The 24919-nt window shown below is 35.8% G+C and overlaps 1 protein-coding gene across 1 annotated transcript in view; it reads left to right on the plus strand.

Annotated features, from left to right (window-relative positions):
- The window catches only part of B3GALT1 (beta-1,3-galactosyltransferase 1), a 583718-nt gene that overhangs the window by 399008 nt on the left and 159791 nt on the right, over positions 1–24919 (plus strand). The window lies entirely within an intron of this gene.

Genomic DNA, 24919 nt, shown 5'->3' on the forward strand with positions numbered 1-24919 from the left:
TGCAAGGTACTAACACTAATTTATAAATATGGAAAAGGGACTCAGATTGTCTAATTTGAATAATTTTAACTATAGTTTATGGCAAACCTATTAATTTCACTGCAATTATTCTTCAGTCCTCATTGAAGGCCTGTAAAACACCAGCAGATTTTACTGAAAATTGACTAGGAGTATGCGAGAGAGAGAGAGAGACGGTGTATGTGTGTGTGTTTGTGTGTGCGTGTGTGTGCGTGTGTGTGTGTGTGTGTATCTGCGGGTATCTAATAAAGGAATATAATTTAAAAACCATGACCCTCAAAAAGTATACTGAATTAGGAGTTGAGAAATAGGAATTAGGAGTTGGGATAGTAGATAAAATGTGGTGATTCCTATGATAAGGCATGGGAGAATGTTACAGAGCATCAAGGTGGAAAAGATCCCTTTCTACCAGAAAATCTCAAAGATGGCTTTGTGCAGAAGGTGATGACATAAAGTATAAGAGGGAAAGGAAAATTAATTAAAAAGCAGGTTTCTGATCGCCTTGTTGTGAGCCATAACCAGTAAACAAAAGCATTGTACTTGTTAATGTGGAGTATAAAAAATTAAAAGATAGAAAATGCATTATCCCAGGCAGAAAATAATTAGGTCTTGAAATAACAGAAAATAGCACTAACTCTTATGAGAGATCAAGGTGATACTTATTAGGTTCTGTAGCTTTGGAAAAAGTAATTGCTGTTAATTAGATTAAATCCCTTAGTTCTACCACTTACTTCCAGTGATCCAAGCACTTAGGGATATACTTGAATAAGATTAGAGTTTGCATACTACCTTGCCCATAGTAAACAAATATTTAATAATATGTATTTATAAAACTAACACCAAAATCCTTGTATTGAGAGCCCGAAAGGGTCTTAAGCAAATACTTTTTCAAGATAGTATTAATATAGCAAATTACCCAATTAATAATTATAACAGATACAAAAAGTATCTACTTCAGAATTATCTAGTTAGATATTTAGAATATATTTGAAATACAGTTAGATATTATACAGTTAGCTGTCTAACAAAGCCTTTTGTGGTGAAATATTTCCAAGGACCTCTTACTAATCAGAAAATTTGTCCCCTTTATTACAGTGCTGAACAAAAATATAAAGTCATCACTAATTATTGTAACATTAGCTTTGCATGATTAATCATAAAGTTAGATCAGTCAGAAGTTACATATTAACTAGTTATCCATTAAGCTTTGCTATTCTATTTATTCATGGAAATTATTTTTTTAATTAAATACACAACCATAGTAAATCACAATAAGTGGTCTCTGGATCTACATGAACTAGTGGTTACCAGAATTTACTGTATATTAAATACAACTAATATTGGTATTAAAAGAGGAAGAAAATTTATATTTGTATTTAGGACCTTGGCGACTGTGAATCAAATATTTTTACTTGTTATTAAGATGGTGCCTGCCATCAATCTGTTGAGAAATACCCATTAGAGTTATAAAGCAAGAATTTATCTTAGCTTGTTAATGGAAAGTTAATGAGTGAAAAGCATGGTCTCTGTGTCTGCCTCTCCCTGCATCCTATCCCATTATAGATAGTCAATTTTTTCATTTACTTTAGAAAAAAAGTTTAATAAATGCTCCAATTTGTTTCATATAAGCAAAAGATGAAATGGAAATATACTTGTAACATAAAATGGCTAGTTACTAGGCAAGGGACCATGTCTGGACTGAAAAACATTTTGATGCAACCTCCAGAGAAGCTTTTCTCAAGGAATAACAAGCATATGAATTACCAAATAGTTCAATTTGTTTAGAATTGTATAGACCCAGGTGACTCAAAGGAGCCTACTATGTAAATATGGATATATAAAAATGATATTCTGGCAAATGCATTGATAAACTGAATGGTACTTGAAAATATTAAACCAAAGACATGAAGGACCAGGGAAGAAAAATCAAGCTTTGTCTGTTTTTTAAGAAATACAGATTTTTTTTTTAAGAATTTGGATTCAGATTATTTTTAAGTTAATTGTGATGAATAGTTGCATATTTGTGTTATGTGTGTAAAATATAGTATCAAATTATATAAAAAACATTTTTTCTTCAATAGAAAAAAGCAAAACTGTAATATATCACCTTCTCAAATTACTTTTGGCTGGGTTTCAAGACAAGCAATCAGCATGGGACCTGACGCTGGATGTGTATTTTCCAAAATTATAGACACGTAACAGCCTTAAGCTTCTTGCCCAGGACTGTGGTCTGAACTTGCCAGATGAGCCCCTTCACACCTTGATGGCTGAGCTCTTGTGTAGCACACACAACGGTCTTCTTACTTCTGGTGTGCTTTATCACTCTCAATTTTCCACAGTATGTGAATTAAAATAGCCTCTACTTGGAAACGTTAGAGTCAAATCAAGAGGTGAACTGGATTCCCAATTCACCATAGCATAAGAGAAATTGAGTGGTCTGAAAACAGTTTTATGTTACTTTGTCACATTGGCTCTCAATGCTGTCATACTCCAAGCCCCATTTTTATAGCAAATGTTTTATGACACACCTGTATTCTCCTCAAAGAAATTCAGAGATAAACTACCTGCACAGACTATTTCAAAGAAATAAATACAATGCCCTACATGCAATCTAAAGGAAAACTATATAAATGCCTTGGAGCAGGACTACAGTGGTGACATAATTAAGTAATCAGACACTTGCATCCATTCAGAGGTAGACTGGCTGTAGACTCATAGTGAATGTGGCAGCTACACAGGCAAACTAATATAGGTGATTGGACTGGAAATTCAAATGCTAGAGCAGTGTTACTTTCCTGTGATGTTATTTTCTGAAACAGTGAACAACTCATAGCAAAAACAAACCCCATATAACTCTGAACAAGATACAGCCTTTCCTTTCTTTACACAGTAGCTCCATTACTGAGAAATTCAATATACATTAAAATCATGGTTTTAAAAATATTTTGTGTTTTCATGTGAAGACATGAGGTTTACAGCCTTCTGTAATTATAACCAGGTATTTCACTTGAGTGCATATGGAAACCCATGCAGGATCAAAGAATATTCTGTGTATTTCAGGGCATCTAATATCCCTGGCCCCCACCCACTGAATGCCAGTAGTACCTTCTCCGTTTTTGTGACAACCAAAACCATCTCCAGAGATTTCCAAAGCAGCTCCCAAAATGGTACCAAGGATGTTGAGAGCCACGCCTGGTTCTCTGCATGGCACAGAATCACCCACTACTTCTGCCCTGTGTTGGCCCCCGGAGGGCCTAGACCACGCATCCCCCGATGGAGGACAGAGGGAATCTCATGGTTCCAGATGCTGTGCTGCTCTTCCCTCTCTCAGAGGCTGCAGCACACAGCACTTCCTCTCCCACACACTTTTCTTAACACTCCTCTTTTTTTTTTTTTTTGAGACAAAGTCTCACTCTGTTGACCATCCCCTCTCTTTTTTACAAGTAATTCTTACCAAGTTCAACATGTGAACTTGTAAATAACTTTTTTAACCCAAAGGTTTTTTTGTCTGTTTTTACATTTGTACTCACAAAAATATGAAGAAAAAATGTAAGGTTTCAGAGAAGCAGAAAGTACTGACAGTGAAGTGCTTATTTAAGTGAATATGTAGAGGCTTTCAGAGCTAAAGATGTGTGTGTGTGTGTGTGTGTGTGTGTGTGTGTGTGTGTGTGTGTGTATTTATAAAACTAACATCAAAATCCTTGTATTGAGAGCCCAAAACGGTCTTAAATACTTTTTCAAGATAGTATTAATATGCCAAATTATGTATACACACACACACACACACACACACACACACACACACACACACACGCACACACACAGGTATATGTACACACACACACACACGTATATGTATATATGTGTATGTATTTCTTTTAAGACAGAGCATCTCTTTGTCACTCAGGCTGGGGTGCAGTGGCTTAATCTTGGCTTACTGCAACCTCTGCCTCCTGGATTCAAGTGATTCTTCTATTCCAGCCTCCCAAGTAGGTGGGATTACAGGTGCCTACCACCAGTAGAGACTGGGTTTCTCCATGTTGGCCAAGCTAGTCTTGAACTCCTGGCTTCAAGTGATCCACTGGCCTCGGCTTCTCAAAGTGCTGGGATTACAGGCATGAGCCACCATGCCTGGCCCCAATAATTAATATTTATAACATTTAGAACAGTATCTGACACATTATAAGTTCTATATAGTTTTTGCTAATTAACTAAATAAGTACTCTCAAAGTTATTTTAAAATTCAAATCTGGTCATATTTCTTCCTTGATCAAAAACTTCAGTGGATTTTTATTTTAAATCCAAATTTTTTTAAGAAAGTCAACTATGTATACATAGAGAATAAAATAGTGGTTGTCAGGAGCTGGGTGAGGGGTAGGAAAAAGAGGGATGCAGGTCAAATGAATATGAAGTATTATGTAGAATAAACAATTCTAACTATCTCATGTACAACATGAGAACTGTTATTAACAGCAGTGTGTCGTGTTCAGAATTTTTGCCAAATGAGTAGATTATAACTGTTCTTACAGGGGAGATAGGTAACTGAGATGATGGGTATATAATTTGTTTCACTATAGTAACTATTACATAATCTCATAACACCATGTATATATCTCATAATGCTATATCATATACCTTAAATATACACAGTAAGACTTATTTCAAATATTTTTAAGGAAAAGATCCTTTTTTTCACATAAAAATCTTACATGAAAACACACTATGTAAAAGAGATAAAAACAGTTTTGCTCCGGCGACAACTAGGGTAAGTACCATCCTCACCCAAACCTCTTCTTCACTGTAGCTAAAGCAATTCCACGGAACCCTCTTTTTCAGGAAACCACTGACCCCAGGATTCATGACAGATTTTAAGCATGGCCCTATAATGCCTCTAGGCTCCAATCCCAGAACCCATCAATCACTACAGACACCCTCACACTTTAGCATCCCACCTTTCCCTGCTAGGGACAATTCACCAAGTGCCTCAGAATGTCTCTTGCCTTTGTATTTTTGTTTTCACTGCTCCCTCTACACTGTACCCCGTGTAGTAGTCCATTCTCATGCTGCTATAATGACCTACCCAAGACTGGGTCGTTTATAAAGGAAAAAGGCTTACTTGAGTCACAGTTCTGCATGGCTGGGGAGACCTCAGGAAACTTAAAATCATGGCAGAAGGGGAAGCAAACAGGTCCTTCTTCAAATGGTGGCAGGAGAGAGAAGTATAGAGTAAAGGGGAGAAAAGCCCCTTATAAGACCATCGGCTCTCATGAGAACTCATCCATTATCATGAGAACAGCATAGGGGAACCACTTCCATGATCTAATGGCCTTCCAGGAGGTCCCTCCTTCAACACGTGGGGATTATAATTCAAATTACAATTCAATATGAGATTTTGAGTGGGGACACAGCCAAACCATGTCACCCCCACACTTATCCAATCACTCAGGTAAATGACTACCCACCTTCTATCTACTCTCTGAGATATTTTCTTTCATATCCCTAAATAATCAAGCTTTCAATCTTTGTGCCTCCATTCTACTCTTTCCTGACATCTGTCACAGGTTTCACAATAGCAACTGCTGTTGATAGATAGTTTGCACTGTACCAGGGACTGTTCTATCGCCTTTCCTGTTTTAATAAGTCTTCCTCATAATAATCCTATGAGATAGGTACCAATAGTGTCCCCATTTTACAGATAAGGAAACTGAGGCCCAGAAAAGCTAAACAATTTGCCCAAGGCTATTCAATGACTAGGAAGTGGGAGCACCACAATTTGAGCTTAAGTAGTCTGCCCAATGAGAAGACTCTGCCATTTTTTTTTAGCACCTACTGCCTTCTACACTGTGGCCTCCTTAAGTACCAGTCCCATCTTCTACGTCTTCCTATACCCACCACTCAGAAATGCTAGTAAAAATATGAGTGCTTTCTTTATGGCCTCAGCCCACCAAGAAACTTTAACTCAAAAATTTATTAAATGTTTATTGGCTTTCCTATAAATTTCCATTTTCTAGTTTTCCCTACCTTCTTATAAACTGAAAAAACTAAGAAGGCTAGATCACAGTACAGCAGCTTGCAGCTCAAATGGTAATCAAAAATTAAAAGATTTTAAAGCAATTTCAGTTAATAGATGTATCATTGTTTTCTGGATAAATTTTACATAAATATATTAAACATTGCTTATTTGGTGGACAGTTTGCCTCATGTAATGTATATTTTTGTGTTGTGATATTCAACAGGAATTTTCCCTGTAAAATATCTTAAAATGAGTAATGGATGCATTTCTATTTCTATTTTTCCAAAGACTTGGAGTTTTTTTTTTTAATTAACTGTGTGTAATTTGAACTTTTCTAATCTTTTTATACCTATTATTTTGTACCTCTTCTGTTCACAGTAACTACATTTCTTTTTCCCCGTCATTATTCTTAATTCAGGACATTGTAGAGGCCTCTGAGAATTTTCCAGGTCTTGAAAAGTCAGAGCTCCCAGTAGTTAAAATTGTGGGTCTCAGAATCCATCAGCCTCTAGATCTGTCTTTTACTAGCTGAATGACGCTGAGCAAAGTCACCCATCATCTCTGAGCTTTCATTTACTCACTTGTAAAAATGAATTTTAATAGTCCCTACCTCAGTGTCTTCAAAACACTATGAACCTGGCTCATAGTATATACTCAACAAATGTTAGTTACTTTTAAATTTCTTATTTATCTTAAAGGCAAAGTTTGCTTCTTAAAAATAAATGTCTCAACTTTCTGTTAGATATGAAAGTGAGTATCCCTTTCACTTCTCTTGCAAGTAGCATATATTTCTTTCTCGGTTTCCCTTTATTGATAGAATTAGTTTTCTGCTATTGGTCTTTCTAATTCATAAACATGAGTTCTTTCTACTTAATAAACCATATCAATGTCTAAATTACTTTTTTTCTGCTGCTTTTTGGCAAAACCTTACAGCCTGGCATTTTCTAAAAGCTAATTGCTTTCTTTTCTCACTCTGGTAATTAATTCCAAACACACACTTCTGATGTAGGATTAGTTCTACATAAATATTTTGTAAATGGAAAATATCACGTAAAAATTAAACCTTTGTTTCAGATGCAAGGAACAGATTTATAAATATGTATCAGTGATTTAGAGTCACCATATTGCTAAAAGCCCAGGACAGGGGGATTTCTGTTTCTACATTTCAGTACACTGATATGTAAAAAGTCATTAACAAAAAGTCAGTCTGCTAAAATGTTTTGTGTTGAAATCCAGAAATGAAGATTTCAAGTAGAGAAACAGAGAGAGAGAGAGAACTTTGTGTGCACTCACAAGTACACATTGAAATCTCCCGGTGGTTTGCATGACATGGAGTGGGAAGGCAACCTTCCTAATAACCAAATCACTAAATAACCAAGCCTCCAAAGCATTGACACTGGATGAGAATTTTGGGGGGGAACTAAAAACCTATTCTCTCTATTTTTTAGCCTGCTTTTAGGTAGTCAAACTGTTTATCCAACATTCTCTAAATTCACAGATTCTGAAAAAAGCTAGCTATTGTGATTCATGTAGTTTTTACTGAGTGAAATGGATATCTCAAGAGGTTAAGGGATTTGTCTAAGCCAAGGCTGTTGAAAATGTATGACTAGAATGAGGACTTGGAGACATTCCTCATATTCTCTCCGATTATTTGTGCAGAATTTACTGCTTTCAAAAAACTGAAAGCATTAAGAAATTGTTTATTATACTTCTGGTAAAATGAAACATATAAAATTACATATAATGCAAAGTTAAGTTACTCATATTTGCAGAAATCAGATCCGATATATAGAAGTAGAAATAAAGTACGTTTAATTTTTTTCTGTGAATGTGTTCCAGTCATTTTTTAAAAATCTAAAGCTGGGTAATTCTTTTAAAATTTATAATTTTGAGGTTGCTATAATTACTGTTGTTGTTTAACCAGAAAGTGTGAAACATGACAACAAAGACTGTGACAAGGAGCTCTGTATAACTAGAAATGAGGTTAGGAAGGGGATGGAATAGAAATGAGGAGAGGAGCTCATGTCATCTGGGCTGCAGCAAGCACACAGCTTGGAAGAGGGCCACATGATATAGAAATACTAACTCCCATCATAGCATTTTGCTTTCAAGGAGTGAAGTTGCAACCATCAGATAGATATAACTTTTATCCATCCCAAAAATCCTTTGTAAATCAGCATTTTTTACTGGATAAAGCAGAGAGTTTGAGTCAAACTCTTTTTGCCCTATGTCTGTTTTAATGACCCAAATCGTCTGTGAAATCATCTCCATTGTGAAATACCTCCCTGTTCTTTCAACCCCAGTGAACCTTATAGGTCATTTCTCCAAAGTCAAACTGATGATTGCTGTTAACCAGGAAAAACATCTGGAAGCCAGCTCCTACAGTTCATGCAGGAAATCTCAGACTCAAACTAGTCCCTACTATGGCATACAGTGGCCTAAATAACTGTATGACTGATTGAAGCACCTTTCGTTTGGATTTTCCAGTGCAAAAATATAATAAGAAGACAACTGATTTCAGTGGTAGATGCACATACCACCTTGTCTGAAAGTAGAGGCATGCACTAAGGGTTTCTCTAGAAGTTATTTTAAGCCAGAAAGTGCTACTTCCAATCAGCACTGCAACAAGTTGATGAGTTCGTATATTCTAAACCCATGTATGTGGGGCCTACTGTGTGCAAGTCCCTGTAGCAATGTAGGAAGAGTATGGATCCTCAGCCGAGATGCTCATGGCACAATGCAGGCCTTAAATCCAAAGAGGAAGCACAAAGCCTTTGTCAACCACGTAGGTTGTTTTCAGAACAATGAAGAAGTATGCCGAGCTGTCCTTTTTTTGGCTTGCTTTCCATCATACCACTTCTGTGAAGTGATCTCATTAAGGCAAATTGTATTGAATCAGTTCCATGTTTCAATAATTGTAAAATAATGAATTTTTGTTGCTTTTTTTAAAAAATTGTCAGCTATTTTTGCTCCTTGCCTTTCCCATCTAATTGGAGATCCTGTCCTTTAATTTTCACCTTGTTCTAGGACTTACTTCTCCCCATCCTGTTCCTATTGCCTTGGTGTCCATCCTCTCCTCTCTTGCTTAGACTGTTATATCCTCCCTGTCTTTATTCCTGGCTAGCTCTAATTTACTGTCTTTTTTTTTGTTTGATATTTTAACTGTGGCATTTTGATCAAATGGAATGAGCTTTTAATAAATAAGATAATGACCTTTCAACTAATTAAAATTATCAAATAGTTATGAAAATAATTCTTCATCCAAATTCCAAATATTGTTTGATATCTTTGCATCTCTCATCTCCTAATTGCTGCTGCCATGTTATCAAAATGGTCCCATTTGCATTGCAAAATTAAAATGCTCTGCCCTCCTCTGCACAGCTAACAGAGCACTCCTCCTCAAAGGCTTAACCCATTTTCGCTCTCTCTTGCTTAAAACTCTTAAATGACCTATTACCACAGAAGATTCTCAAACATGAACATGTCTGAGAATGACCTGAGGAGTTTTTTAAAAATGCAAATTCTCAAAGCCAGCCCTCCTGAGATTCTGATTCTGATGAGTGGAACTGGGGATCCAGCCCGGCATGGCCAGTGTGCCCTCTATCCTGGTGTCCTTTCCCAGCAGCTTCTCCACTTTCACCCTCCCCGCCTAGTCTCTCCCTCTATCCCCTTGCTGTAAATTCCTGGCAAATAGGAATCTATGTCCCTAGAACCCAGTAGAGCACTTAGGGAATGGATGGCTCTTCATAATTACTTTTAAATGAAAGAAGGAACTAATATGTATACTCAGAGTAACTCTATGATTTGATAAAATTAGAAATTTGTGAGTTTTTGACATCTATCTGAGATGAGTGCATCAGTTGTTCAAAGACTGAAAGAAATCATACCGAGCATTTAGCTTTGGCTTTGATTAATGTCTATTTCTGGTTACCATTAAAGAAGGAAATTCTAATTTATTACTGTTATGATAAATATGAAGATATTCATAAACTTGTAGATTTTTCGAAAAACAAAAGACTTGCTTTTAGTTTTCAGGGTTGTTCATTGATCAAGGCACAGATTCCCTAAATAGTTTAAGCAGTTAGAGCAAGAATAGAATGTTGTTGATCATTTGTGACAGTGTGTTAGTATTGTTAGGTACAGTACTTCCTTGATGCCTGTACTTCTTTACATTACAGAGTGGCAGTAGACACCAAAGACCTTCCAAGGAAGGTATGGGTGGTCAAAATAACTGTGAACCTAGCCTTCTTCAAAGTCCATAAAGCCCTGCCCCTCTGCAGTACCAGCCAGTGGAAGCTCTCTATAGCCCACTTTGCCAGGGTATTGGGTTTCATATAAAGTAATAGTCCAGATAAAACACATCCAAGAGGCTGACCACAGTGGCTCATGACTGTAATCCTAGCACTTTGGGAGGCCGAGGTGGGCAGATGGCTTGAGCCCCGAAGTTCAAGACCAGCGGGGCAACATGACCCAAATCCATCTCTGCAAAAAATACAAAAATTAGCTGGGCATGGTGGCGGGTGCCTGGAGACCTAGCTACTGAGGAGGCTGAGATGAGAAGATCACTGGAGCCCCAAAGGTTGAGGCTATGGTGAGCCGTGATTATGCCGCTGCACTCTATCCAGCCTGGATGACAGCGTGAGACTGCCTCAAAAATAAAAATACAAATAAACACACACACACACATTGAAGACAATCCAGCTTCTGAAGTACCTTTTGTGATTCTTCACAAGGAACTATAGTTCAAAAGAACATAGGAGAATAAGTCTAACTGCTATTTTATTTTTTGTGTTTTGGCCCTGGTGGGTGGGAAGATAAACTATTGCATCCACATGGACATCCACATTCTTCTCTCTATCTGGAACACTCTCCTTCTTCACCAAGCTCTTTCTTGCTCATCCTTCACATCTTAGCTTGGAAGCCATATTCTCCAGCAAGCCTTTCTGTCTTCTACGACCTAGGTTAGTGGACACCCTCTGTGTTTTCCAATGCTTGTCTCTATCACAGCACCTAATGCAGGGCATCAAAATTTCACATTTACTAGTTAGTCTCGCCATTTAACTATGAGTTCTTGGAGGGAGAAATGCTATTACAGTCTTCGCTGTACGCCCAGTAGCTAGAAAAGAGCCTCCAATAATAGGCAAGGAATAAACATTTACTAGGCCAATCAATGATTTGTGTGTGTTTATTCAATAAAAATCACTGAATATAATCACAGCCTACAAATTACCTAAATTTTCCCCATGATGCTGTTTTCTTCCCTCCAAGCCTGAAACATTACCCAGTGTCTGATTTAATTTCAATAGAGAAATAAATCATATAGTCTGGAAAGCCAGACGGCAACAATCTGCATTCAGTCCTGACTCTATCGCTAATTAACCATCTCACCTTTTTTCAAATCATTGTGCCTTTCTGGTCCTATTTTTGTTACTCCAAAGAGCTGATTTCCAGCTCAGAGATTCCATGAGTCCAAAGAGAAAGTCTTCATAATTCAGGAAAAATACTTGCTCCCGTGATAAGTATAAGCCTCATTTGCTCTCTCCTAGGTCGTGATAGAAGTTTTCATGGTGATATTTTGTAACACTAACAAAAATCCAGTGTCCTTAGCCACATAGCATTTTTCCTCTTTATTCTAAGCAGAATTATTATTTTAATAATTCTCATTATTAGAATTCTTTAATTCCAATGTTAAAGAAAGAAAAGGTAACTTGTGCCCAATGGTGATGGCAAGAGCGTGGCAGTCAGATCAGGTGGCAGTGATGCCACATGTTGAAGAATCAGCTAACAAAGTTCACACTGCTGTCCCATGAGTTAATCATAGCCACTGGGGCTCATGAAAAATAGACAAATGACAGAGGCATGAAAAACAATATCAACCATAACCACTTAAATCTGAAAATGACTCCCAACATAACTACTTCCTACTCTAAACTGTAGAAATAAGGATAATGTCACCTTCCTTTATTTGCCTTTCAGATTGTGTAAGAGTCTAAGGATATAACAAGATATTGTACATGGAAATCTTGGTGAGTTGTAAAATGATGCTACAAATGTTAGTTCTTAGACACATTCAGGCTGCCATGGAGCCTCCCTTTAAAATAACCTGATAGTCTGTCAGTCTGTAAATATTTATTAAGCACATATGTGTCAAACACAGCTCTTGGCATGATTCAAAAGAATGCTATCCGTTATTCTTTTTTTTTTAAAGAGATAGGGTCTTCCTTTGTTGCTCAAGCTGGTTTTGAACTCATGACCTCAAGTGATCCCCCAACCTCAGCCTCCTGAGGAGCTGGGATTATTGGTACATGCCACAGTGCCTAGCTATCCATTTTTCTAGCTAGAGTAAATAGAAAACAAGCACATAGGAAAACAAACAAATTATTAAAATTCTTTTCAGAGTTTCTGAGAAGGCCTTTAGCAAAGAAGCTCAGAAAAGGCCTGCAATTTGAGTTGAGAGCTGTGAATCTGAGGAAGAGAATCCCAAGCAGATCCAGAGGCCCTGAGGCAGGAAGGAGCCTGGCATATTTGAACAATGGAAACAGGCTGAAGACACAGAATAGTGACACACAAGAGGTAGAATATGAGTCACAGAGAGAGCAGGGGCCAGATCTTATAAGGCTTTGTGGACCAAGGTGAAGAGTTTGGATTTTATTCTCTGCAGTGGAATACTGTCAGAGACTTCTAAAGCAGTGCAGCCACATGCTCAGTGGCCCCTAAACCCTGCTCCTTTAGCTACTTTTTCCTTAGAGGAACGAGCAGAAAGACATTCTCTCAGGCAAATTTAAATCAGCTAAGGAAACCCATTGTTTTGTTTGCTTTCTTAAATCTGTTAAATATTTTACTTCACCTGCTTTACTTAAATAAAAAAGGTCACATTTAATTTATTTATTATTGGCTTGGTTTACTTAAAACTAAAATAAGAACAAGCGTTATTTGCAATAAGCAGTGACGGTCAATCTGTGAGTCTGGAATTCAAAGAGAAGGACTATTAGAGTTCTTTAACCCTGCTTTGACTTGTTCATTATTTTTTGTATTACATTTTGAGAAAAATTAAAGATAGAAAGATTAGACAGTACATTAGGATTTATGAGCACCTTTAATAAAATCTTTTAATACTTTATGCAAAATTAGGTTTACTAATAAAAACATGTGCTGCATTCATCCCAGCGTTCCCACACATTTACCCACAGGTATATACTGGGCCTTACAGTTTTGTAACGTATTTAGAACCTGATTAGTTTACACCTAGGCAAAAACATCAACTATTTAAGATTTTTACTAGAGAATGAAACATAATCTTAGAAAGTTCAGCAATGCTTATTCATTCATGTCTATTTTTATATGATTAGCCATTAGAGGAATCTAGATATTTTTTGGGGGCTTCCAAATTTCATAAAATTTAAAGGGAGTGCCATTTTAAACATCTAATGTAAGTTCTCAAGATAAACCAATTCCTTCTCCTTGCTATATTGTTACTTATTTGATGATTTTGTTTTTATTTTTAGTTGAAAAGAACAATATTTTAGCAAGTTTTAAGTCCTCCTCAAAGCCAGTCAAGCTTTCTAAAAAAGTATTTAAAGCTCACAAAGTCAGTGTGTTGGCTCTATTTCATGCTCATGCCAACATGTCCATGTACATACTTACAGGCATACACACAGGGTAAATACATGTCTTTAGTTTTTAATATGTAAGACTCCCAGAGAAGAGGCAACCAACCATAAACTTGTGGGTACTGACTGTTCTTCACATAGCGCCACTGCTGTCTCTCTATGCAGTGCTCACCCCTGAGCAACACGTCAGCCCCTCTGCTGATTCCTGCAGCACAGACAGTCACACCTTCACACAACCAGAGAACTAAGGAGGCCCATATCTAGAGAGACATTTCTAAATCTGCCAGGAGGAGATCTTTATTGTCATATAATATTTTTCAATATTCAGATATGGGTGTGTTTCAGAGGTCTCAATGTCAACCCAGACATCTTGGAATTTAGGGAAAGCTCTCTGATTTAAGTTTTATAACACACATAAATAGTGCTCCGACCCTGAGTGACAAATTCCTACACAGAACCCGAAAATCTCTCTTAGACAACAGTTGGACTTTTTAGCTGGCTTTGGAAGAATTATGGAAAATAGAGTAGGTGTTTCATAGCCAACCCCCCTCTTGCATTATTCTCACTGAAAGAGAGAACTTGAGACTTTTCAGAGGACTAACATAAACAAAAATTATAGTATATCCCAAATTGCTGAAATCACATCTCTGATTTAACAGTGAACATATTTAAGTGAAGATAAGCTAAAGAATTTGGTAGTCATGGCAACATGATGTGAAAATATACCATGTCATTCAAGTCTATTAGAAAAAAATAAATTATTATGCCAAAGGTTTTTTTGTTGCTGCTTTAAATACTGACTATACAGGAGGAAAGAAAAGAAAAGGATAAAAATATAAAGGGGAAAGGATTATATTTAACATGTTTTCATTAGGAAAATACTGTTTAAAAGTAACATGATCTAAATTCTAAATAAATTTGACTAAAAACAAAATTGATATTAAAAATAAAGAACATGGAAGAAAAAACAAAAAACAAATATGCTTCCTTACAAAAGTGTGTTAAATCTGTTTCCTTCCAAAAAAGAATCTAGAAGTGGAGAATAATTGTATGTTTTTTACCATTTAAATCAATTGCTTTTAGAACTCACGGTTTTTGACTATTCATATGAGAAACAAAACCCCAAAAGCACAGTTTTAAATAAGTTCAGGCAAATATACAAGCTAGTCAGAGCTTTATTCAAAATCATAAGATAGACAGGTGATTAAATTGAAATTATTACAGATAATTTAAGGTACAGAGAGTCAAAAATAGAAATCATCCAAATTTTATATTCATTAAAAATCCCAGCTAATACTTTTGAGATCTAACTTTTTTCTACACTAGAAATTCATATATATCTGTGATTTTTTTTCTTACAAAATATAATCACACTATACATATTAGTCTGAAGTTTGATACCTTAAAAACTTGGCTTTGATATCAGATACACATGGATTCTAGATCCAGCTCTCAGCCCCATTTCTGAAGGTGTGTTTTAGGACCCATCTGAGCCTCAGTTTCCTTATATGATAAAAAGGACATAATAAAAGCACCTTAGCAAAGGACCATTATCAGACCAAAGTATATCAAACAGAATGAAAAAGACAATCAATGGATACCAAAACAGATCTGACAGAATGGGAGAATTTTCTGCCAAAGATTTTAAAGCAGCTGTCATAAAAATGCCTCAGTGAGCAATTATGAACACACTGAAAGCAAATGAAAAACAGAGTCTTGGCAAAAAATTAAAAGTCTCATCAAAAAATATAAAATATGAAGAAGGACTGAATGGAAATTTTAGAACCAAAAAATACAATAATGAAATTTTAAAAACTCAATAGATGACTCAACAATAGAATGGAGGTGACAGAAGGGAAAAATCAGTTAAAGGTGGAGCAAAAGAAGTTCCTCAGTCTGAACAATAAAGAGAAAATCAACTAAAAAAAATGAACAGAGCCTCAGGGACCTGTAAAAGGTAATACAAAAAAAATGAAATAACAATATCCTTACCATCAGAGTCTTAGAAAAAGAGAAAAAAGAGGACAAAACTAAAAAAGCATTCGAAGAAATAATGGCTGTAATTCCCCAAATTTTACCCCAAACCCCACAAACCTGTAGATTTATGAAACTGAACAAAACCCCAAATAGGATAGAAAAGAAATTCATGACACTGTAGTCAGCATCCACAAGTTTATACTTGGCAATCTCTTTTCTGAAAGGCCCACATATTAAAAAATGAAGATATGTATTTATTCTGTGTGTATGTGTGTACATGTGTGCATAGACATATTGGCATGAATCTGGGATAGAAGCAACACAGTGACTTTGCACATTCCACATTACTTAAATACTTTTTAGAAAACATGACTGGCTTTGAGGAGGAGTTAAATCTTACTAAATGTTGTTATTTTCAACTGAAAATAAAAACAAAATCATCAAATAGAAACACCGTAGTCAAACTTCCCCAAGAAAATGNAAAAAAAAAAAAAAAAAAAAAAAACTTGAATGCAGCAACAGGGAAATGCATTACTTAGAGAGCAAAACAGTTTGAGTGACAGCGGATCTTTCATCAGAAACCATGGAGGCCAGAACACACTATCAAAGTGCTGAAAGAAGAAAATAACTAGCAATCTGGAATCCTATATCCTGCAAAAATATCCTTCAGGAATGAAGAGGAAATCAAGACATTCTCAGATCAAGAAAAAGTAAGAAAACTTGTCACCAACAGACAAACTTGAATAATTACAGGAGGTTCTCCAAATAGAACGGAAAAAATAAAAGGATGAATAGTGGAGCATCCAGCAGGAAGAAAGAACATAGTAGGCAAATATATGGTTAAATACAATAGACTTTTCATTTCCTCTTGACTCTTCAGGAAAGGGGTAAAGACTGATTGCCTTGTAAAGACTTTTGGATTCCAGAGGATAGGGGAATCTATTGTAAGGTCTGAAGCAGAGGACTGGTGTGATCTGATCTGGCCTTTAAGAGGATCTTCCTGGCTGCCTTTGGGAAACCAGAGTCAAAGCAGGGAGACAGGCATTTGATCACCCAGAATGAGACGACAGGGAGCCAGACAAGGATGTCTACAGAGAAGGGGATGAGACATGGTCTATTTCTGGATATATTTTGAGGGTACAATCAACCGGATCTGCTGATGCATTGATTGCAGAGGAACATAAAGAGAGGCTTTGTTGAGCACCATGCCAGGATTTCAGTTTCAACAACTGGGAGCATAAGGTTGGCATTACATGATATTGAAAAGGTTTCTGCTAGAGCAGAAATGAGAAGAAGGGAATGAGCTTTGTAAGAAGCCATCAAGAAGTAAAATTTGATAAAATTTAACTTCCTTAATTACATTATCATACAGACATGCTGAAAGCCACATTTCTCTGTTTGCATATTAGTGACATCCTGAAATTTGGAGATCTGGAAAAATTCCAAATCATTAACTGTGATTTGAGCTATATATACACAATGATTTATTACAAGAGAAAAATAACAAAAACAATCATTTTAAAATGTTGAAATGTATTATTTAAAAAAATTCAAAATAAATATAAAATATGAACCATTGTAGACATAAAACATCAAGTAAAATTTTACAAAATATAAATTATAAACATAATATTCCAATGAAAATAATTACTCAATAAAAATAATTACAAAATAGTTCAAAAATAAATTATTTGTAAAGTAAAAATAAATAACATTTAACTAATAATTTTTGAAAAGAAAGTGAAGTAATATTTATTTTTCAAAAATGAAATCCTTAAAATACAAAATTGTCATTGTTGAGTTTTAAGTTTATTTTGGTGCGGATTTTCTCACTCTTACAAAAAAGTCTTTCTGAATATAAAAGGGCTTAGGGAAAAGGGAGAACACAGTTATAAACCAACTCCAAATCTTTTCCTTTGACTCCATTTTCAAACAATTCTGTGTCTTATTTGATACCTTAACAACCTTTTGTTATTTGCAAGCTCAGAATATTTTTATTGATTGAAAGCTGCAATTGTGTTTCAAAGAATGTGTTACCAATCTATCGTCCCTCAGTTTCATCACTATTAGATGGAGGTTCTACTTTTCTGAAAGTCTTTGATCTGAAGTAAGAATTATTTGTTCAATAGAAGCTTTGCTTTGCCGATGCTCATTGGCCTCTTCCCTTTGGAAATTATTTGCGTGTAGAAGAATGCTTTCTAAGCAGGTGCACCTTTGTTTATATAAAATTTTAATCAGTTTTTAACTTTCTGGCTGAATTGAACATGGAAATGAGTCTCATTTCATATTTTTAAACGGGAAATAACAATGACAATGCAAACAAAAATATCAGTATTTCAATTCCTTAAAATAGTACAAAATACCAGGGCACTTGATTGTAAAAAAAATGATGTTTAAATTCAATGATAAATAATTTTCCATTCTAGTATATTTTTAAGCTAAAATTTTCAAAAGCTACAGTCCTTTTAAGTTAGTCTCAATCACTTTCCTGTTTCATTGGTTTTCTTCTTCAGAGCTGGGCAGAGTTTTCATTTCTGTATGCATATGACCTTTGTTTCAAAGTAGATTTAATTTCCACTGGCTTCCAATGGCCCATTTAGTCCTTTCCATGTGGAATGGCCTCTTTTTCTAATCACAAATAAACATCTTAAAGTGTTTTTACCTGTATCGCTCACAACTCATATTTAAAAGTAACATTTGATTTTAACTGTGCAATCACTGTTTTCATCATCAAAATGTATAATTACATGTTTACCTATAATTGTTCACATTTAGCAAAAATTAATAACAAAGATCATCATTAAAAAATATTTTACAAAATGATATTGTAGTGTCACCATGAATGTAAAATTTTGGCCACTCAAAGTTCACTGAAAGCTTCAGGAAGACAGCTTTTGTCTGCTTTGTTCTCTGCTATGCCACCAGCACTTGCATTTTGTTGTTGCATCATAGGTGGTCAATACGTATTTGCTAAATCAATGTTGTATAATGAGTATTTGCTGTATTTGAGAATATTCAGTTATTCTATGGAAGACCAAAAAATGAGATGAATGTGTTAAACATAAATAATTAATTTAGTAGCTTATAAGGCATAGATATAATGTATAAGCTGTGTTAGATAAAGATAACAAGTAAGCAGTTTGTGAAGCACAGGCAGGACCTATAAGATGTGCATATGTACATAAAAAAGTAACCTATGAGGCATATTAGTCATGCATAAAGTAAGTAGAGCATGTAAGTTCCTAACATGCATCACATGCTAAATGTATGTGAGGCCTATGTGGGACATGTGCTTAATATTCAGGTATATGTTAGTTGGCATCCCTTGAGTGGCACACATTTTAGCAAATAAAACCCTTTGCTGCTTATTAGGCTAATTGGTAACCTCTAGCTGCGGCCTCTGTTGTAAGATGTGTATGTTGGTCTAGGCATCCTCCAACTGCCAGGTCCCCTTTGCTCACACCTCATCCTTGGTCCTGATGACCACGCAATTAGCAGGAAGAGAAAGAGAGAATATATGGTATAACCCAAACCTTGTATAATTCAAAATTCAGGCAGTAGACTCCTGCTCTGCTTGCAGTTTTCCTGCCCATCTCTTGCCTCTTTCTTCTATGTGTTTAAATCCATTCAACGAACCTAGTGAGTCAGGCATTTTAATTTGGTCTATGAGCTTTTCTATTCCATGGCCTTTGGGGTGATTTGCTTAATCATGTACTTAAAGTCTACCTTGTATCACATCCCATATGGCATAATTTCCATGATATTAGTATATATGTAAATATGTATCACTTTGTAATAAAAAGAGCCTGCATACTCATTTTTAAAACATTTTAGAGCTCAGCACAGTTCCCCCTTATTTCCACTGAATTGGTTTGAGACCTAACATGAGCCTATTATTAACTTGGTGCAAGCTTTGTAAGTGCCCTATAGTTTAATTTTATGTCTTTCTTTGCACTTAAACAGATATTTTCACTTTAATGGGCTTAGATATATTTCTGATTAATAATAACTTAAGAATAATAGAACTTTTCAAGAGTTTTAAAATTACTCCAAATCATAAAAATCAAATGCCAAGTATCATCTACTCGATAACATAACTACAAACAAATGATTTTTTTAAATTACCTTAATTTTTTAAAATCATTGGGGCTCTGCTGTTTTAACTCAGTGAATTCTTTATGGTCTGTGGATAATCTGGGAGAAAATTGATGAGATGGGCTCTTCTTTCAAGTTCCCCAGATATGCAATTCAGGCCAATTTCCAACAAGTTTGATGAGCCAAGAAAATGAAGGAAGACTGCAAGAACTCAAGCTGACAGCATTATAAGTAAAATTATAGCCCTTGAGGAAGCGAGAGCAACATAAGGGGTTGCTGAACTTGTGATTGAATCTTCTGGGGCTCTCAGTGGGAGCACGGAGATGTTGGTAAGCCAAATGAGAATTCACATTACCGGAGTGCCCAAGGTCCTGATGTAATACCCTTTACAGAGTATGGGGAAATGGTTACCTAATTTCAGTATTTCAAGAGGCTCTTTTTGAAGAGCCAGACTTGAAATTGAATACCAACTTGAAAAGCAGTGGGAGATAGAAACAGAAAGAGATGTTAGTAGATGTTGCACCAGATGCCAGTGATATGGCAGTATCTCAAAATAGCCTAGGAAGCAGGAACTTGACATTAAAACGCAGAGACCCTTGTGCTTTTCCCATTTTAAAGCCCCATAGGAAAAGACTCAGTGAGTTTAAACAAGCTTGAAGAGACAAGGGAATCAATAGAACTTTAGGCTTCATCCAACCTCATGAGAGTGGCAAATACTGTCTCCTGTAAGATGATCAATCTACAGTCTTTTGAGGAAACCATTATTTGGGGGAAAGAAATTCTCAGAGTCATAAATAGGATAAAAGAAAGAAAATGCCCCTTTTACAAACTCAATACACTAATGACAAGTTCAGATATTTCTCTTTGCTAATTGATACTATGAATATCTACACTTTCTAAATTTGACATGCTGTCTGTTCTCTTTGCATCATTTGATACTATAGATTGTCCCCTACTTGAAATGGTCTCTTCCCTATTCTTCTATAATACTCCATTTTTCTGGTCCATCTCCAGCCATCTCAGATTTCTGTTTCTTCTACTGTATCACTTAGCTATTGCTGTGTAATAAACCACTCCATAACACAGAGGCTTAACACAATTTGTTATTTCCCCCAGTTGTACTAGTTAGCTTGTCTGAGCTGGGCAGTTCTTCTTTTCCATGTACTATTGTCTGGAGTTCCTTATGCAGCTATATTCACTGAGAACGCAGCTGGGACTGGGTCATCCAAGATGGCCTCACTCGCATGTTTGTAGAAGCTATGGTGACTGAAGCCGGTTAAGGTTGGCTAGGCCTGTTTTTGGCACCAATCCCATTCATGAGGGCTTTACCCTTATGATTGAATCACCTCCCAGAGACCTCTCCGCCTAATACCATCACACTGGGGGTTAGGATTTCAATGTATAAATTCTGTGGGGATATAAACACTTAGTCTATTGCAGGTATAATTCTCAGAAATTGTATAGCTAAAGACTAAATAAGTAGGTAATGGATTATTTTGCCAGCTTTTTACTTTCTGTGAAGTTGAATGATAATTTCAGTTTCAATTAATAGATCATTTCAAATAATTTTGTTGTTAGATATTTATTTTTAGCTTATACTTCAAGAGAAGTCAAATAATCAAGTGAAATTGCTGTAACAAAAACTTCTTCCATATTCTTTGCTTAACTATGTAAACAAGGCTCTCAATGTTTTCTATCTAAAGAACTAAAAGTAGGAGTAGAATTGATGCTGAAATTTATCTCATTCTAGTAAAGAATAGTTATTGAAAAATGTGTGAAATAATAAATTTTAAAGAAAAAATTTTAAAAAAAAAAAGAGATTGGCTAGGCCTTTTCTTTCCATCAAGGAGATGGCACACGCCATTAAGATAACAAAAATGGAAGCTGCATAACTTTCCAAGGTCTAGGTATAAAATTCTTCAATGTTATTTCTACCATATTCTATTGGTGAAAGCAGGTGAACAAATTCAAGGACAGCCAAGATTCAAGGTCATAGATTCTACCTCTTAATGGTAACAATGGCAAAAAAATTTGTAGCCTCTTTATAAAACACTTTCATCTACTCCTCTTTGTCCTTCCAATCAATATGTATTTCTGTCCCTGAAGAGTTGGATCTTCACTGTCAACTTCTCTCTTTTTAAATTTCTTTGCTTTAGATAACCTTACCTGAAAACTCTTTTAAGTATCCGCCATCACCTCCTGCAGTCTGAACATTCTGGATTGCTGTTGTTCCCAGAATGAGCTATACTCTCTCGATTGAGCTCTGCCTAAAACCTTCTCTACTTTATCACTCTTCTCATTTGCTTCATTTCCAGTCTCTCTGTAGGTCTCAAGTTTCACTTCTTTTAGGATGATCATCCAAATCAGAAGTAAGTTTTACTCTGTGGACTCTAATAGCATGCCATTTTCTCTCTTATTCTCAAATTCAGTTCACTCTAGGGTGAAAGTTTCTAATTTGTATATAAGCACCCCTGATCTAAATTATTGGATAATCTTCTACCTTTTGTTCCTATTTCCCAGCTAGTTTTTACTAATCATTCCCCAAATGATTAATTATTGGTTATCTTTAGTCAATGATTTATCAAAGAAAAGAATTTTTACCATACCACTCAGAGTAGGTAATGAACATATGTTTGATGAACAGGCAAGTTAATGAATTAATAAATATACAAACTCTTGCTTAAAACTCTTCAGTTGCCCTTGTTTACTACAATGTAAATCTGTACTCCTCAGCCTAACCAGGGAAATCTCTTCACAACTCGACTTCCCTATACTTCTAAGAATATTTCCTACTGTTTATCAAATGCACCCTTGGCTTTCATTTTCTTTCTCAACACAATTATTTTTATTACTGCTTCTACCTCTTAACCTCTGTGATCCCACTTGATGAATTATTTCAGATACAGGTCAGAATGCAAATTAAAGTCTGAAATGACAGTGACTTAAGTTGGGAAGCTATTTCTTTCCTAAATAATAATCAAAACATAATGATGCTAGGACTCACACTACAAGCCCATGGTGTTGGAAACTTCACATCCTCCTTCTATTTTTGACAAGCAGCTTTCATCTCAAGACCTACAATGGCTACCCTAGCTCCCACTATCATGTCTGCACTCCAACCAGAGGGAAAGGAGGCAGGGGAAGTAACAGTTGTATATCGTCTGTGGTGTATTTTCTCTTTTAAGAAGTTGTGCACATCCTTTAGCTCATATTTCACTGGCTAGAATGCAAGCACACCTTGCAACAAGGAAAGACGAGGAAAAATAGCCTTTAACTGGCATCTTATGTACGCTACTACATTTAAAAGATTCTATTCCTAAAGAATGAATTCCTAAGGAAGACATTGGGAATAAAATGTTGTCCTTGTCACACTTTAAAAAATGTGTTTATTATATATAGATATCAAAACCTAAATTATATTCTGGAGTTGGACAGAGTGACATAAAAATACCAGTTCTGCCTCTTATTAGTTGTGAGACCTTAGGCAAATTATTTAACATCCTAGTCTCATTGGCAAAATACCAAAAAAAATAGTACCTACCTGTCAAAGTTATCAAGAAGAATAAGATATATAAAATACCTGGCACTGTATCTGACCTGTAGTAGGTGCTCAATAAACGATGGTTACTATTGGTACTATGATTATGTTGTACTACTTTCTTCATTAAAAGTTGCTGTCTTCACCCTCAGGGAATGCCTTTTCCTTATATCCAGTTTTACACATTTAATAATCAGTTCCATGTCATCAAACAGGACTGCCCTAGTTTCCTAGGTAGTGTTACTCTCTCTCCAGTTAAGAACAGACATGATGTCATTTTCGTTCTATAGACTTTTCCCACTTTGCCAATCTCACATATAACAAAAGATTTGGTGAAACTTTTTCCTAATTGAAGTTAATGTAGCGCAAACTCAAGCCGGGATCAAGAGACAAGAACACATCATGATTTAAGTGGGAACATAAATAAGAGCAATATTGTATAGCAGGTTTCTATAGATATTGACACTTTCAAGAAGTCTCATCCATCTCTTCTATCAAGAGATAAGTCTTGGCAGCAACAGCTGTTGATTGACTTAATCTGATTTGGGACACTTCCTTAGTATCCCCAAAATCAGATTAAGTGATTCCTAACACACTGGGTTATTGTGAGGATTAAATGAGGTAAGGTGCATAAATTACTTTGCATGGTGCCTTAAACACAGTAAGAGCTTAATAATTTTGAGCAATTGTTCCTGTTTCTGCTGTTCATGTATTGCTCTCAAGACATGTTTCCTTGACTGACTGATTCAGTTGTGGTAGATTTCAAGAAAGTTGCTGAATTGCCCTGTATTAAATTAAATTGAACATATTATATAGAAGTAACTCTGTTGTGAAAATAAGTGGTTGTAACAATTATATGCCCAGTTGCAAAGTTTAAATATGATCATCGACCTTGCTCATGATTAGAGGATTGATTGAGATGAATAAACAAGAAGTGAATTAGCTGGGAAAAGCAAACCATGCCAGGAACGCCCATGCAATCGTGAAGGACCAGTTCCTTTCATCCTCGCATCAGAGCTCCACACCTGGGCTGTGATGGTTGTTAGCATTCCAATAAGATGACTGCATTGGGCAATTTGTGGTCCTGTTCAACAAGGTAACCCAACTGTCTCTGGTTTCCCATTTGAGAAATGTGCTCAGTCTCCTACACTAATGGATTCTTGCAGGCAGCATAACAACTTGCTATCACTTACATGGAGTTTGTCAGTGAGTCTTAGTTGATGTGCCTGTCTCAATAACAAAACCTTCATTTACTATCAACGCTATGACTTAATTCCTGCCTTTCAGGAGCTAACAGATAGTGAGAGTTAACCAGAAAATCAAGTATTATGATACCTAAGTGTTTTAATGGAAGTAGGTACTGATTGTTTGAAAAGGAAAAAAATGTAGCAGACGTGAGATGCCCCACATTTTTCCCAGGAGAGCATAGCTCAAGAAGCAGATAAGTGAAAGCATTGATTAGGCTGATATTTGAAAACAAACAAGCAAACAAGCAAAGTAGAAGTGAGCTAGGCAGTCATGAGGAAAGCACACTGTTTTACCACTTGAATTGATATTTTACCCATCAAAACATTTGCCTCAGAAACACTTAAGTTGTGCAATTTCAGTTGTGCTTTATCTTCTAAAGAAAAGCTTTTAAAAATTTAAATTATGTTGCATTGAAAATGT

This window comes from Cebus imitator, unplaced genomic scaffold (assembly GCF_001604975.1).
Source record: "Cebus imitator isolate Cc_AM_T3 unplaced genomic scaffold, Cebus_imitator-1.0 Scaffold10, whole genome shotgun sequence".
NCBI lineage: Eukaryota > Metazoa > Chordata > Mammalia > Primates > Cebidae > Cebus > Cebus imitator.